Source organism: Salvia splendens, chromosome 11 (genome assembly GCF_004379255.2).
Source record: "Salvia splendens isolate huo1 chromosome 11, SspV2, whole genome shotgun sequence".
Classification (NCBI taxonomy): Eukaryota; Viridiplantae; Streptophyta; class Magnoliopsida; order Lamiales; family Lamiaceae; genus Salvia; species Salvia splendens.
Window position 1 is genome coordinate 29,750,268 of NC_056042.1, and position 16,254 is coordinate 29,766,521.

Genomic DNA, 16,254 nt, shown 5'->3' on the forward strand with positions numbered 1-16,254 from the left:
CTGGCCACTAGAGTAGAAGGTTTCTAAGAAATCATAAATTTGAATATAAACTATTTATCAAATTCATAACTCGACGATACCAATATAAACTATTTCAAATTGAATATCAATTCAAATTATGTATCGAGAATCATGATACTCAACTTGAGGGAAATGTTGAAATGAATGTAAGAATTAAAAATCAAGAGAAGATCCGGACAAGAATCAAATAAAGGATCACGGAGATATCTCATAAGTTAGAGTCTAGTTAAGAAATAACCAAATCAAGATTAAAATAAATTGTTGTATTTGAATTACATTTCATATTAGAAGAAAATATTATAAGAAAACATTCAATCCAACATAATAGAGGCGTATGGTTGATTCAATGTTCACCAAAGTTTTTGATTCTACAATTTTCTATCAAAATTTACAAAGGCCTTTCAAACTAAATCATCAGTTTAATTATCGATTTCAAAGTTGGTTATTTTACGGAACACAATAAAAAAAACAATAAAAACGCGTTATTCATGTTTGTTGCGCTAACAACAAATTAATTTGTCATAAATATGATTGAATCAGTTTACCATTCAGTTACCATTTCCATGCAACTATACGATTAAAATCTAGAGTTTGATAAAGGTTGAAATCTCTTTTGATAAACATATTTTCATGCATGACATCTTAATTATTCTAATAAAGTTAAAACCTTAAACTCTAGTAATGTTATTTGACATCAAAATATTTTGGTTGGAAAATTCATATGTGTTGTTTGCAAAATAATATTAGTACTTATTCTCATCTAAAATCCAGTTTGTAATTACTTGAATTGGTCATGGTATGATTAAATCTAAAATCAACTTCAATATGCAAATGATAAATTAAATTTTTCATGCCAGCTATATGTTTTGTGACATAAGAAACAACTTCATTAGAAAAGGAAAATACTGTGTTTCGTGACAAAATTGAGGCATATCGACTTATTTACATAGTTGAGAAGATAAATGCATTTAACCTATACTGCCTCATATTTCTCTTTCAAGTAAATTATTACTTAACAACCATATTAATATTTTAGATAAGGATTAAAGAAACAAAAAGGGAAAAATGGAATAAAAGTGGATACTGCGGCAAGACATATAACTATATAGCTATATGATCAATTGCTAACTCTCCCCAAATTGCTAACTACAACTAATTAGAAATCATAGATCATTAGAGATCTAGTGGTCTATAATTTGCCACATGTAAATTCGTTTTATTATTATTTAAAAAGATAAAAAAAATATATACCAAATGTAAGGTTTTGGTCTAAATGTCAATATAGTGGAGTATTAAACAAATCAATAAGATGTCTTGAATATGTCAACACAATTTCGAATTGACATTTTTATAGTATGTATTATGTTGACATATTATGATAGCTAAATTGACATTAACTGTTTCATGAAAAATACGAAAATTCAAGAAATATTTTTCAAATTTTGACGTCGAAACATATGCAAGTGAGATATCGTTAGAATCCTTATAAAATTATCTTTAATTTGATATATGTTGTGTGAAAAAATAATTTAAAATTGAGATTGTTATATGCATTTAAAATTATGATTTTAAAAGTTAATTATAACTAATTTGTTTTTAATTGACATAAATATCCTAATTGATATTTTTTGTTCACTGTATTGATACCCGAAATTGAATGATCATAACTCTTGATTTGAAGATCTAATGTCTATCATTAAATTATAGTTAGCCATTTAGAGATGAGTTAGCAGTATAACATATCCCTAACTATAAATATAAGTGTCATGTTGATAAGGTGGCAAGACAACTATATATAATACATTACTACATTAGGATATTGACTATTAGATTTTGAGAGTAAACAATTGCAGACAGAAACAAAAGGAACAACAGAGAATAGAAATCCCCCAAACGGAAAATCCCATTTCTAAAGAAAGCAAAAGGAACAAACAAAGGAAAAAAAAGAAATCAAAATAAAGCAATTAAATCTTAGTTGGGAAACATATGAGAAAATTCAAGGTTGAGTACGAATAATTATATGGGGAGAAGTTGCAAGCCATTGTCATCAATTATTTAGAGAAAAAATAATAATTTTCACAAATCATAGAATATGCTCAAGTGTAGGATTTATATTCCTTTATGTATGAATTATATGTATTCTCAGCATGCAATCTATATAACACGTGCGAACTGAATTTTCAATTCAGTTAATCACCAAAATATATTCTTAGCAAAAAATTTTATTATTTACAATACTTTCACTATAATTCCCCATCCGCTTGGTTATGTGGTTGGAAATGGACAATATACCAGACCGTTGTACTTCTGCTACAATCGTGAGGATTTAACCCAAATCGAACAAGGTGTTTATAAATTATTGGTTTTATACATATATTTCACCATTGGTATACACATTTTTCAGACATTATCATATGCATTGATTATTAAAAAGCATGGGATTATTTGTAAATTGAGAAGCTGTGTAAACTCGTTTAATTTGTACATTTAGAAAACAGAAGAATACGATTAAAGTACTATGTAGAAGATGCATAGTAGTATATTCTTTGTTATGAAAAACAAGAAATCAAGCAAATAATTGTTGGCTCATAGATTTGTTAATGGTACAGTTTTGGTAATCTTAATGTCGGTGAAAAGGAGATGAATTTCTTTACAAGAAAAGACGTGTGGTGGCAATGCATACAGCTGTATGTAGTGCAAAACATAGAACTAAATTTCAATAAAGAGATAATTATAGTAAGTAAAGAACTAGGAGAGGGCAATCATTATCCTTTTGATTAACTTTTTTCAGTTGCATGCTTTTCCAAATCATTTTACTTTCTTCTTTAACAGCATCCGCAGCTGCGGACGTCCCGGCGGACGTCGGACAGGCGTGTCGGATGTCCGCACGATACGTTCGCCATTAGGCGAGTGACCGGCGGACGCGGACGTCGCTTGCAGAAGTTTCGCGGATTTCCGACGACGTCCATCGTGACGTCCGCCATTGCGGGTTCCCGACGAACGTCCCGATTTTTAATTTCTTTTTTTTTATAAAAAAATTCTATATACACGGCTAGTTGAACTTCATTTCATTCGCACCACTTGTTTTGACGAGTTTCTCTCTCAATACTTTCATTTATTTTGAAGATAAATTGAGCACCACGATAGTGATTCCCCCGCCACGAGCCAGTCACAAACGCCAACGTTTCCTGTTAGAGTTGGTGGAAATGCCGGCAGAAGTGCACCGATGTCCGGGATGATGCCCGGAATGACGCCGATGATGCCCCAACCCCAAATGGCGGGGATGATGCAGGGGTACAACAATATGTCCCCCCTTGGTGTGCAGGGATGTGTGGGATGATGCCCCAAATGCCCGGGGTGAGTGCTGAGATGACGGGGAAGATGCCCCAAATGCCCGGGATGATGCCCCAAATGCCCGGGATGATGCAAGGCATGTCTGCCGCTGCGGGGGGAGCAGGCAGGGGGTCCCCCAATCACCTGGGGACAATGTCTATCGCCCCTACATGGATTTATTGTCGAGTGATTCCCCCCAGAGTACTCCTCTGGAGACTCAGTTCACCGGCATCGGGACTTTCTCTTTTGAGGAGTTGAGACTATCTCAGGTCAGGGAGTCTTCCACTGAGATGCAACCGGCGGCAGGGAGGACGCGAAAGCAGGGGAGGGGGAAGGGCAAGGGCACTACTTTGTCCTCGCGTGCGGGGAACGAGGGTGGGGCGGGGGCCGAGGGGGTGGGAGAGGAAGCCGGCGGGAGAAAGAGGACCATCTGGAGCATAGGGGAGTGCGTCGCGCTAGCGAAGGCCTGGGTCGGTGTAGTCGAGGATCCCTACGCCGGGGATAACCAGCACATCGACAGAATGTGGTGGCGCATTAGCCAAAGCTACCTCCAATTCAAACCGACAGGTGGGAAGCCTCACGATGGAGAGCAATGCTGGAAACAGTGGGAGCGGCTGAGGAGGTAGCTCAGCCGATTTGCCGGCATCTACCAAAACAACCTCCGCACGACATCAAGCGGCATGTCCGCCGATGATGTGAAGCTTCTGTCTCACCAGCAGTACCAGACAGTGGATTGGGTTTCGGGGAGTTCAAATATTGGGAGGTATATCTTGTGGTGCAGACTTCCGCCAAGTTTAGTGCGGGTGTTGAAGCTGGCTGGCCGAAGCGGACGAAGATCAAAGTCTTCGGGGAGTACAACAGCAGTGCCGGTTCCCACGAACTCCCTGACGCCGAGGCAGAGTTCTCGACCCGTCAATCGTCTTCCCGCCGTCGTCACCCGGTTGGGCAAAAGACCGTGATGCGGATGGCTAGGGGAAGCGCCAGCGAGTCCCACGAGGTCCAATCGGAATCTCCGTCCCTGGTCACTCCTGAGCTCAACAATCTCGCCCGTGTGCAACTAACGCAGAGCATGCTCGACACCATGGACAAGTGGTATGCAGTGACTAATCCCTTATACAAGATCATGTTGAAGGATGTCATCGACACTATGAGACGCGATTTGGGGATGGCACCCCTGCACCAGAGTGACGCCGGGACTGGCGGCGGGGACGACGAGGAGTAAGACGGGGGTCGCATATATCGAAGCTTGAGGTTGTTTTTTTTTAATAATTATGTATGTTTTTTTGTTTTAAATAAAGTGGTTGCATTTTCTCCGTATTCGTGTCGAAATTTTAATTTCGTAAATTGTTTAATTTGGTGAATTTGTGAATTTTTATTATTGTAGATGTCCGTCGGGATGTCCGCCATTGTGCAGTGGGATTTCCTTATGATGTGGCAGTGCAATGTGATGTCCTTATGACGTTGCAGAGGGTGTTTTTGGGAAGTCTGTCGGGATGTCTATCGGGACATATGTCCGACTGTAGATGCTCTAAGCTTTTCTAATTAATACTCCATGAAACAAGCTCAAGCTCAAGCTCGCATACATAACTAAATAAAGTGACAAAATGTGAATCAACAAACTGTTACACACATATTTATGACAATATTTCAAAATATATAGTATATCTTTTACTTGCAATAGTAAATATTTTATGCATATGATAGATTTCATGTTAAACACTATTTGTGCTTATATTAATAGGAAAAGTAAATTTCAATATTTTATGAGTTAAAAAGCATGTACTACTATATATTGCTTGTAGTGAATAGTATAACACCCCGATTGATTGCGCTACGCATCATCATTGGTAGCTATATTTTCTAACGACTATCTTTTAAAATTAATTTGATGATTAAAAGAGGAATGGGGTAGAAGACTAGTAGTAGCACCTAGTAGAGGGGGAATATTTGTTACTGATTGAGGGGTTGGATGTGGAAAAATCAATATCCAACTCAATTTGGAGAATGGCACCACTAATGCTGGATACAAAAAGTAGATGTGGTCACTCCATCCAAGATTGTTTTCTTCATGTCAAGTAATGATATTGTTATATGTATATATAATAGAGAATAATATAATATTATAAAGTTTTTGTTGATTCATATAAATGACACATTCACATTGCTTATAGAAAGCGACAATCAAAGCATTGCATGAGAAAATTCACATGGATCAAGACTGGTTTCGTGCATGCATGGGATGTTCGGTTTGCAATATTGTATCCGGGATTAAATTTGTAGTGTGTTTGGTGAGATTCAACCCCACAACTCAATCCTAAATGAATAATCATGAGATAATTAGTCATAACTAACCCCATATGACTAAAATAATCTCACAATTCAATCCTAGATTGTATCTTGGTATTATTTTATCTTGCAAGCCGAACACCACCTTAATGAAAGCCCATGGACATTTTATTTACATTCTTATTAATTTCAGTCAACAACCAAATCGGAGAAATTTATACATCTTCTTCTTAATTTCGGTCAAAAGCCAAATGGGTTAATCGATTAACTGAACCGTGTCGATTTCAATTAACAATCAATTTCTCAATTTCATTTAGCCACAATGGCCCAATTTTTCAATTTTGGTTAGCCACATTGCCCCAATTCTTTCTGGACTACTTATCGAATTCAGTGATGTTATCTTCTCTTCTTCCACCTCGGGTATACTCATTCAGATCTAGACTGATCTTATGCTTAACCTCACATAAGGAATCCATTATTAGTCTCCGTGCTAAAAAGAAACGTCTCAACTATAGCGGAACCGAGGGAATATCTATCTACCAGCGCAAGATAAGCAACCAAAGGTGGATGAAAACACTGAAAGAAAAAAGGAATTCATCAGAAATGTAGTAAACTGAAGACTTATATTTTATACTACACGTCTTGAACCTCTCACTAATACCTAAGAGATCTAAAGAGACTAGTGAAACCAAAGTTAATGATGAAGCAGAACTATACTACTAGCTTCATATTCCGATATTTCTTGAGATAAATTCAAGCATAATGGAAAGGTGATGCTTAAAAAATGATAATGAAAAGTTGAAATTCCAGAACTCAGCTTAGTTTTCAATAATTGCCACAAAAACTAAAAGAATTTATCTTACGATGGAACATCAGATGTCAACTAAGTCCAACGCTGTGAAGAACTCAACCTAAGATGATTGCAATTAAGGACAGTGATGCAATTATAGAAGACAAGACTTGGAGACTAAGCAAATTATACTTTGAGTTTTATTTATTTCCTAGTTCGTAGAAGGAAAAATATTAATTGTTTTTCCTTCTACAAATTAGGGTTTCCTTTTTTGCTTATTTTCCTTTAAATTTTATTTTTCCATAAGTTTAGGATTTTCCTTTACCTATATAATGCTGAACTAAAAAGACAGACTTTTGAATATTAATTTTACATTGAGTTTTTATACTCTAGAGTTCTCAATTCGTTAAGTTCTTTATTTACCAGTTTACGTTTTTGCATCAGTCATACTCCTCACTTGTCACTGAAATAAGGGATTGCTAATGCAATTTCTTGCATAGTTTATTCTCTCTTTCTTCGAAGAAAACAAAATAGTACTCGTAGTTATATCCATTACCTCTATTTCTCTTGTAAGGTTAATGAACATTTGCATGTGAAGCAGTTAATTTTTATAACATCTTAGAGATGGTTAGAGATGGGTTGATGGGGAAATTCAAGACAAGAAGTTGAGAGAATTAACTATGCAAGAAATTTCTCAACTTCTTGTCTTGAATTTCATTTGAAATTCTCCCATCTCCAAGATGTTATAAAAATCAACCGCTTCACATATGCTAATAATAGCTATGCAAATGATCATTAACCTTACAAGAGAGAGACGCAATGGATATAACTACTAGTACACTATTTTGTTTTTCTTCGAAGAAAGAGAGAATTAACTATGCAAGAAATTGCATTAGCAATCCCTTATTTCAGTGACAAAGGGAAAAGTGGGGAGTACGAATGATGCAGAAATCTATAGAGAATGATTGAATTGGTAAATAAAGAACTCAACAAATTGAGAACTCTAAAATATAAAAACTCAATGTAAAATTAATATTCAAAAGTGTCTTTTTAGTTCAACAATGAGACCTTTATATAGATAAAGGGAAATCATTAACTTATGAAAAGTTAAAACTTAAAAGGAAAGTAAGCAAAAAAATAAAAATAACAATTACTCCCTCCATCCCATAAAAATATTAGCGGCTGAGATGGCACGAGAATTAAGACAAAATTGGTAAAGTAAGAGAAATGATGAGAATGGTATGGTAAAGTAAGAGAGAGGAGGAGAATGGTAGTTAAATTAGAGTTAGTGGATAGTGGACCTACATTATTAAATTCATATTACTTTTCAAAAATGGAATGCGCATAATTTTGTGGGACGGACGAAAATGAAAATTGCACATATTTTTATGGGACGGAAAGAGTAATATTTTTCCATCTACTAATTCTACTAACTAGGAAATAAATAAAACCCAAAAGATAATTTATTTGGCCTCCAAGTCTATAATTGCATCAGACACTCTTTCTATTTCTTTCTTTTTCTTTGGGAACTTCATGGTGGGAAAAATAGATCATGATGAGGCTAAAAATGAAAACAAATGGCAGAAACTATAATCAAGATTATTAGTCTGAAGCTATATAAAAGGAACTAGTGCGATCACCGCAACTGAAAACAAGATTTTATCATTGATGATGCAATATCACTACAAAAATAATGTCAATGGAATACTTCAAATCTATCATAAAACGAAACTATTCAGGCACAAGTATAATGCATTTGTAATCATTTAACAACTTCTTTGCTGCACTGGTAACAACCTAAGAATTGTTTACGATAATGAAGCATGAAATAATTGTTGATATAATCTGAACTAATTAAAAATCAAATTCAGTGACTGAAAAAACATTTAGCTTTAAAATTCATTCAAAGGCAAAGACTGAAACTTAAATGGCTAAGCAGAATCAGTGAGTCTGACCTTTTACATCATTACAAATGCATAATTTCTTGAGTGGGATCAAGAGGACATAAGACAGATTGATCCTTTGAAGTCTGGAAATGAGAAAGTACATACATTTGAATTGCTTGAGCACATTTTCAGTTGTCCGCTGCTAAAACACGACTCAGACGTTACTCCACATGGTAATGCACACTAGTATCCGAGGACAGAAGCTATACGTCAATGCAGGTGCCTCAACAAAAAAAAAGAAAGGACATAAAATGAAAGGATGAAAAAGATGAGAAAAAAGTAAACAAAACTATCAAAATTAATCATGCAGTTAGAATGGAAAATATGACATACATTACTGAGTTTCCCATATAATAAAGCATGTTGGTCACTCAAGGGGAATTTGCAGTGCCTAAATATAAACTAGTCAAATTACAACATATCCAGTTGAAGCCAATATCTGAAGGCCTTGGAGTCATGCAGTCACTCTCTTTGTTCTAAAGATTTAAAGACTCAACAAGAAAACAACTACTATTAGAATAAGAAATGCAGTTAGCATGAAAACATTGAGCTTCCGATTGAAAAACATGTGGCCATGTGGGTAATGCAAGGGGAATTCGTAGAGCCTAAATAGAATCCAATCAGTTATACGAGGTTTTAAATGGCATTTTAAGCCTTGGGGTCCAATGGCCCTGCAAGGCATAAGCCTCAAGGCAGTCCGGGGTGTTGGCCTGAGCTATAAATAAAAAACACATGAAAATCATACCCAAGTACGATAAAATATAAAAACAGAAACTGTAATACTAAAACACATCAAAACACACCTTTGACAATTTATAAGATGTGTCACCGGAGAGGGAGAGGGCAGGGTGGAAGAGAGAGAGAGAGAGAGAGAGAGAGAGGAGAGCGGGAGGGAGAGAGCAGACTGTGACTGTGTAGGTTTTTCTCCTTATTTTAGACTTGATTTTTCTTTTATTTTCTTCGTTAAGGCTTTATAAAAACAGTCCGCTTCAAATAGGACTTCAACCTTCAAGCCTATATTCTATAGAGTAAACCAAAAATACAAGAATATAGTGGACCAAACCTAAAGCATAGAAAATATTCACTTTTTGCGCGCTACACACCCGATGATTTAGAAGGATGCATGCATACTTGTAAAACAACAAACTAAGCCTTCATCCCGCTATAATAATCATATCTTCAGTCAAACATACACTTACACTTGAAACATTGAAATTAAAGAGCCATGAATCTTGCAAATGCATTTAACCAAACATCATTGGAACCATGCTATGATTGTAAAGATGCAATATCACTGACTAAAAGGCAAGACTTCCACCAAATTTAGAAACCAACAATATCGATGCTGGACAGGAAAAGAAGAGCTAACCATTTCATAGAACATCTCTCGATTTGGTTCTAATCACTACTTTAAGGAAATGAGAATTCAAACATCTAGTCAAATTTTTAATGTATCCAGAACCAAATTCCTATAGTTGGATCTTTTTTATGTGTTTCTCCTTGATATTAACATGCTCAATAGAAATGAACAGAGAAAAGACTGTCTACCTAGTTTCTTAAGTACTACCAATACTATATATTAGTAGCACAATCAAATTATATTAGTTTCTACATCAATACTTGCAACCACTGCAAAGAGTAGAATCGATAAATCATTCTTCATTTCCTAATAATTGTGTAGTTTTAGCTTCTCAACCACATAATGACCTTGTGATCGATGATTAGCAAACATGCTGACAAATGATGGAAGAACTAGAAAGCTACTGCAAAATAAACAAATTTGCTAGCTTCATTCATGGAACGAAGTGTTTAATTCAAAAAAACAAAATCATACTACTAGCCAAAAGGTACAAAAACGTAACAAGCACCTAAAAAAATCGAAAAGATAATATGATCTAAACCATGGATAAGTAAGATTTAAAAGCTCACCTTTTGCAGAAATCAGTCACGTATCTCGAAGTGTTGTAGAAGATAAACCACATCAGCACAACAACAAGTGTATCTTTCCAATATTTAAGGCCCACGAAGATCAAATGAACAACAAATTAAGATATATGCCCATCAAACAGAAACACAAATCTTCATCTATCTCTATTCAGAACAAATCAAATCAAATCAAATAAAAATGACACAAAAGCATTTGAATTAGAAAGAGTAAAGGATACTGAAAAGATAGCGCTCCCACCAATCGAGCATGTAGAGACCGAAGGTGACGTTGTAAAGATAAATCTTGCGTTGAACCCAATTCATCGCTTCTGAAAATATATTCGGAGAGAAAGAATCCCAGATTTAATTGAATCTGTTGAGTAATACTATTTGATTGCTCTCTATATATTGTTTAATTAATAATATGTTAGATCGAACCATACATGTCAAAGTAAAACTGAATCCAGAATTTAGATTCTATTCAGCAAGAGAAAAGAGCGAAAATTGAAATACAGAGTTACTAAGGTTCAACAATGTCAAACTAAAAAGGCCAATTTTAAATTGAAAAGGTAAGTTATAAGAAGAGAAGAACCAGAGAAAGAGGGACGTCAAGCTGGCAGGGTGTTCACAGCGGCGGCGTGTTCAGCAAGGGGCGGCACAGCGATAGAGAAGATGCAGAGGAAAAATCAAACTAATATCGATGGATAAACCGGGACCATCGATTCGGTGGAAACCGGGCTGCTGCTTCCGGTTTAAGACGAATTTTCAACAAAGAAAATCAATATTTTATCTTTCAAATTTAAACTTTTTCACCCATCTATACATATCTAATGGCGCAGAGTTCGACCAATTGAGAGAGTGGAGGCGCCAATTGGGAGAGAGGAAGGAGAGAAGAGGCGAGGAAAGGGGAGATTGATGCTAGGGCAACATACCAGTGCGAGTATTTCAGATCTCCAACTCTCGGGCTCGCGGATTCGACGCCACACAGATCCAAAAACGTCGCAGCACTTCCCTGCTGCCTGTGGAGATGAGAGAGAGACGAACAGTGAGGCGGAGATGAGAGAGGAGATGGCTGTGCAGGCCACACCCGGCGACGGAGACGGCGGCAAAGTGGTGTTGGTCGGACAAGGACGACGGCAGCGGCGTGGAGGAGAAGTGGGGAGGTGTCAAATAAAGAGTATCCACGGTAGATACGACTTTCCCACGAACTAGTACTCCAACTTCTCAAAAATACATTCTCCATGTCCCTAGGACTTCTCAACCACCCACGATAACACGAAATTAAAATTTTGATACGAATTCGGATAAATTACAATCATAATTTCATTAAATTAAAAATACTCCCTCCGTCCTGCACTACTCGCACTTATTTCATTTTTGGGCGTCCCAAGTTACTTGCACTCTTTCCATTTTGAGTAAAAAATTTCACCTTAATTTTTTACTTTTCTATACACTTATTCCTTAATCTCTGTGCCGAAAAGGAAAGGGGCGAGTAGCCCGGGACGGAGGGAGTATTAAAATAGTACAATACAACAAAAAAACAACAATTTAAACAAAGTACATGTAAATTAAATGAAGCGTAACGAGCCAGATATATAGAGTTGAAATTAAAAAAATATAAAAAAACGAATAAAAATTTTAAAAACAAATAAAAAATCGAAATATGCTCTCGTCAGTTGGGACGTCCGTCGACCATCCACAATAGCGGATGAGAGGACGAACGTCCGCATTATCCGACGGACGACCTCTCATCCGTCTAGCTCGTCCGTCAAGCGCTCGCCTGTTGCAATAGCGGACGAGCACGACGAACGAACGGCTCGCCAGTCGCTCGTCCACTGTTGTGGAGGCTCTCAGGATGGACCAGAGTTACTATTTGAATTTGGGCCGTCGGTTTAATTAAGAGGCATGGGCTGAGCAATTTAATTAAATGACGTAAATCTTTAAATTAAATCTGGGCTGGAAAAATTAAATCTTGCAGTTTCAATGGATTAATTTAAATTGTTTATTTGAATTATGAAATTGACTTAAACATGAGTTATATACCATGATAATTATAACTATGAACCTTTTTAATCAACATTTGGAAGAGTATCTTCTTTACTTAAAATCCTAAAATATGCATATGTATAACTTGGTGTTCAAAGGTAGTAGTAATACTTTTGAAATATGTTTATTTTATTTTTATAATAATATCAGTATAAGCATAAAGTTTTTATAATAACAGAAAATGAATTTGTAAAATATATGCAATTTCTATTTTAGTAAAATTTTGAAATTATTATAAGTATTAAAATAAAAAATAGGGGATCTTATGGATGTTAGTGAGTTTTAGTAATAGTTGCAACAAGTTATATTACTCACTCAGTTTTAGTAATAGTTGCAACAAGTTATATTACTCCCTCAGTCTCCTATTAAGAGTCTCATTTTGTCATTTTCGTTTATCCCCTATTAAGAGTCCTATTTTATTTTTATCATAGATGGTAAGTAAGTCCCACATTTCATTAATTTATTCCACTTACGTGACACTCATATTCCATTAATTTATACAATCTCTTTTTCTTTATATTTTTTAAAACTCGTGCCGAAACTAAATAGGATACTTATTAGGGGACGGAGGGAGTATTCATGTAGTTAATTCGTTTTGTTAATATTTTCATGTAGTTATGATTTCAAAATAAAATTAAGTTTGTTTTTAATGAGATCCATAATTATATTTGTTTTTAATGAGATCGATAATTATATTTAGTTTCTATTTGTTGTCGCTATTTAAACGGATAGTATCTCATTTGTTGTGAGCTATATTTCTTATTAATATTTATATTTCCGTCTTCCATTCCATTTTTTAAAAGTTTTTTAATAGACATTTATGTTTGGTTAATATCAAGTATTTTTATTTGCTTGATTATTGAAATTGTGTAGTAGTTTTAGTTTAATTATATAGGTGGAAAAAATTGTTTTGATGCCTAATTAAATGTTTCTTTAGGTGTACTAAGTATTGGACAAGGATTATAAATTGCATAAGAAAATGTATTGGTTTTTAATAAAAACTAGTCTTAACCCACGTGAGATGCAGGATGGAATAATTTTTCGTCATACGATTCTAAATTATTAATTGATTAGTTAAAATGAGAAATAATATAACTATATAAGATTTAAAATAGAAAAATATACTATATAATAAAAATTCAATAAATATATACTCCTCAATTCATTTTACACCTAAAGACATTAAATTAAACATATTTAAAATGGAATTAAGACAATAATTATTTGGTTGGATTAACTACTTCAAAATATGACCATAAAAAAATTCAAATGATAAACTACACACAAAAAAATTACTACGTTAATTGGTGGAATTAACATTTTTTACATTAATGAATAATGATAGCCCTTTTGAATGTTGGAGCTTTTATCTTTATTTATTGTACTTTTAAACGTGGTTTGTTGGAACATGAAACATCTATATTATTTTTTACACTACTTTACAATTCTCAATACTACAACTTTTCTTTTTTTGTAAAAATATACCTAATATAGAGTACATATATTACTCAGCATGATCACCTACAGATAAGATAATTAGATTCTTCATATAAAATAAGTTGTAGCCCATAACAATTAAGTGTTAAATCCTAATTTCAACTACAAATATTAGTAAATCAAAATTTGGTAGCAGACTAATTATTTTGTTTGAACAACTAAATATACAAAAATAATAAATTGTATAAATATGAAGATAAATATTATGCATGTTTCGAGTTAATGATGTTACAATTCTTCCCTCTCTAAGAATTGTAAAAACTATTGGGATAAAATTCTCGAACCATATACACGCGGTACTCTAACTATTGTAATCAAAGAAAAAAAAACAACAATAAATGAAATGGAAATTACAATAAAAATTAGTCAAGAAAAAACCTCCTTCCGCAAGACAAATTACATCACGGTTAGTGCTCTTGGATTGACGTATTATCCCAAAAGATGAAACGACTTCCTCCTAACATATATAACATCTCAGACCCGCTAGGCACCTATGAACTTGATGAGGCTCCAAAAATCGAGCAAAACAATTTTCTTAAAATGTGCAATAAAATGTTGAGAGCTTGAGAAAGAATGAAGAATGCTTTTGTTAGTGTGTAATTCATCCACAACTCTATGCCTTTTACATGCACAAAATTAGGACATGAGAAATCATGGAATTAAAATATCATAAATGATAAAATTAAGACAATAGAGGTTACAAAATTTGTTAAATACTCATTATCCTATTTAAAGTTTGTAACCGTCGGTTACTCATTGTAATCCTTTAAGAATTAGTCAAACGCTCATTAAAATATGTAAATAAATATTCACGAGAGTTACTTATAAATATTCAAAATTATTCCATAAATATTCAAATATGTCCATAACTTATAAATATTTCTGAATGAGGACAAAATATATAAATATATCAAAAGAAGGCCAAAACTCGCCTTTTATATATGAAATAGAAGGGCAAAATATATAAATATATCAAAAGAAGGTCAAAACTCTCCTGTTAGGTGTACTGAATATTAGACAACGATTATAAATTGCAAAAGAAAATGTTTTGGTTTTTAATAAAAATGAATCCAAAGGGCGGAAGAAAATATTTTGATTTTTTAGAGCATCCCCAACGCTTGGGGCCGGGCGGCAATGAGCGAGTCCCGGCCCGGGCCTTGCATTAAACGTCTACGAGTTGCGGCCTGGGACCATCCCGAGGACGCAGTTGCGTCCCGGGGCCGCGCCCGCGGTCCGGCTCGGCTCAGGGTTAACGACTCCCGTGCCGCAATGAGCGAGTCCCGGTCCGGCATTAGATGTATTCGGGCCGGGCCGCAAGTCCCCTCGATTTTATTTTTTTTTAAAATTTCGTTTGCCTATTTATACACTTGTTGTGCTCCATTCTACCACTCTTCCACACAAACTCAATTTCATTCCTCTTGTATTCTAATATTTCTGGCTTCTATGCATTGGTTTAACAGCGACCAACGACAGATGGACGATTTCGTCAACGCCAACAACTGGCACGTGCCGCCGACGCCCGACCCAAATGCAACGCCTAGTTCGGGGTTGCCTACCAACATGGAAATAACATCGCCAGTTAGCACTGATGAGTACGACATCAGTGATATGGAGCTCGCTGAAGGGAGAGGCAAGAGCAAGGTTGTGGATGAGGAGGGGCCGAAGAAGTATAGTCCGCAGGAGACAATGTGGCTGGCCAAGAACTTCGTAGACGTCTCCGAGGATGCTATCATCGGTAACCAGCAGAGCAGCAAAGTGTTCTGACAGCGGATTGCAGAGAAGTACAACGCCGGTCTACCTACAGGGTCGTTCGAGCAGCTACGTGAAGCTATGCAAGCATTGGGGTCGGGTCCAGAAGGAGATGAACAAGGGGAATGGCAAGTTGATTAACGTAGTCCGGATGTGGCCGAGCGGGCACGGCGAGATGGACCTCGTGGAGAAGGCCAAGGCGGATTTCTTCTCTGACAGGAAGAAGCACTTCAAGTACTTCGACGTTTGGAAGCTTGTCGAGAAGAGCCCGAAGTACACCGGTGGGGCAGAACCGGCGGCAAGTGGGCGCCGAAGAGAACCAAAGTTTCCGCCGCCGGACACTACTCTTCGAGCGAATGAGGTCCGCCAATCGACCTCAACGTGACATACGACGACATCTTCCTCTCAGCCCCTGGTACTCAAAGCCGTCCGATGGGCACAAAGGCGACAAAGAGAAAAGTGAATGGGAAGGCAACTGCGAGCTACTCTGCTATGCCGCCGCCGCCCAATCCTTCCCTGGATAAGATATCCCGACTCTATGTCGGATATGAGTATTACGTTGCGGATGGGCCAGCTGACGGAGTTGACATCGAGGGATACCTCGACAATGTCGGAGTTCGAGCTCGAGTTGCACCATGAGATGATCGGATACCTTCGCGC

The 16,254-nt window shown here is 36.0% G+C and overlaps 1 long non-coding RNA gene across 2 annotated transcripts; it reads right to left on the minus strand.

Moving 5' to 3' along the window:
• Positions 1-8,284: 8,284 nt before the first annotated feature.
• LOC121755358 lies at positions 8,285-11,534 on the minus strand. 2 transcript variants are annotated; one of them, XR_006040691.1, is made up of 5 exons: positions 11,235-11,534; positions 10,895-11,043; positions 10,542-10,631; positions 10,306-10,378; positions 8,285-8,599 (listed from the first exon to the last, which is right to left on the minus strand). It is a non-coding gene; the product is annotated as an uncharacterized LOC121755358 (long non-coding RNA). The 2 variants fall into 2 exon arrangements; XR_006040690.1 differs by lacking the exon at positions 10,895-11,043 and having other exon boundaries at positions 11,235-11,517.
• Between the last annotated feature and the right edge of the window lie 4,720 nt (positions 11,535-16,254).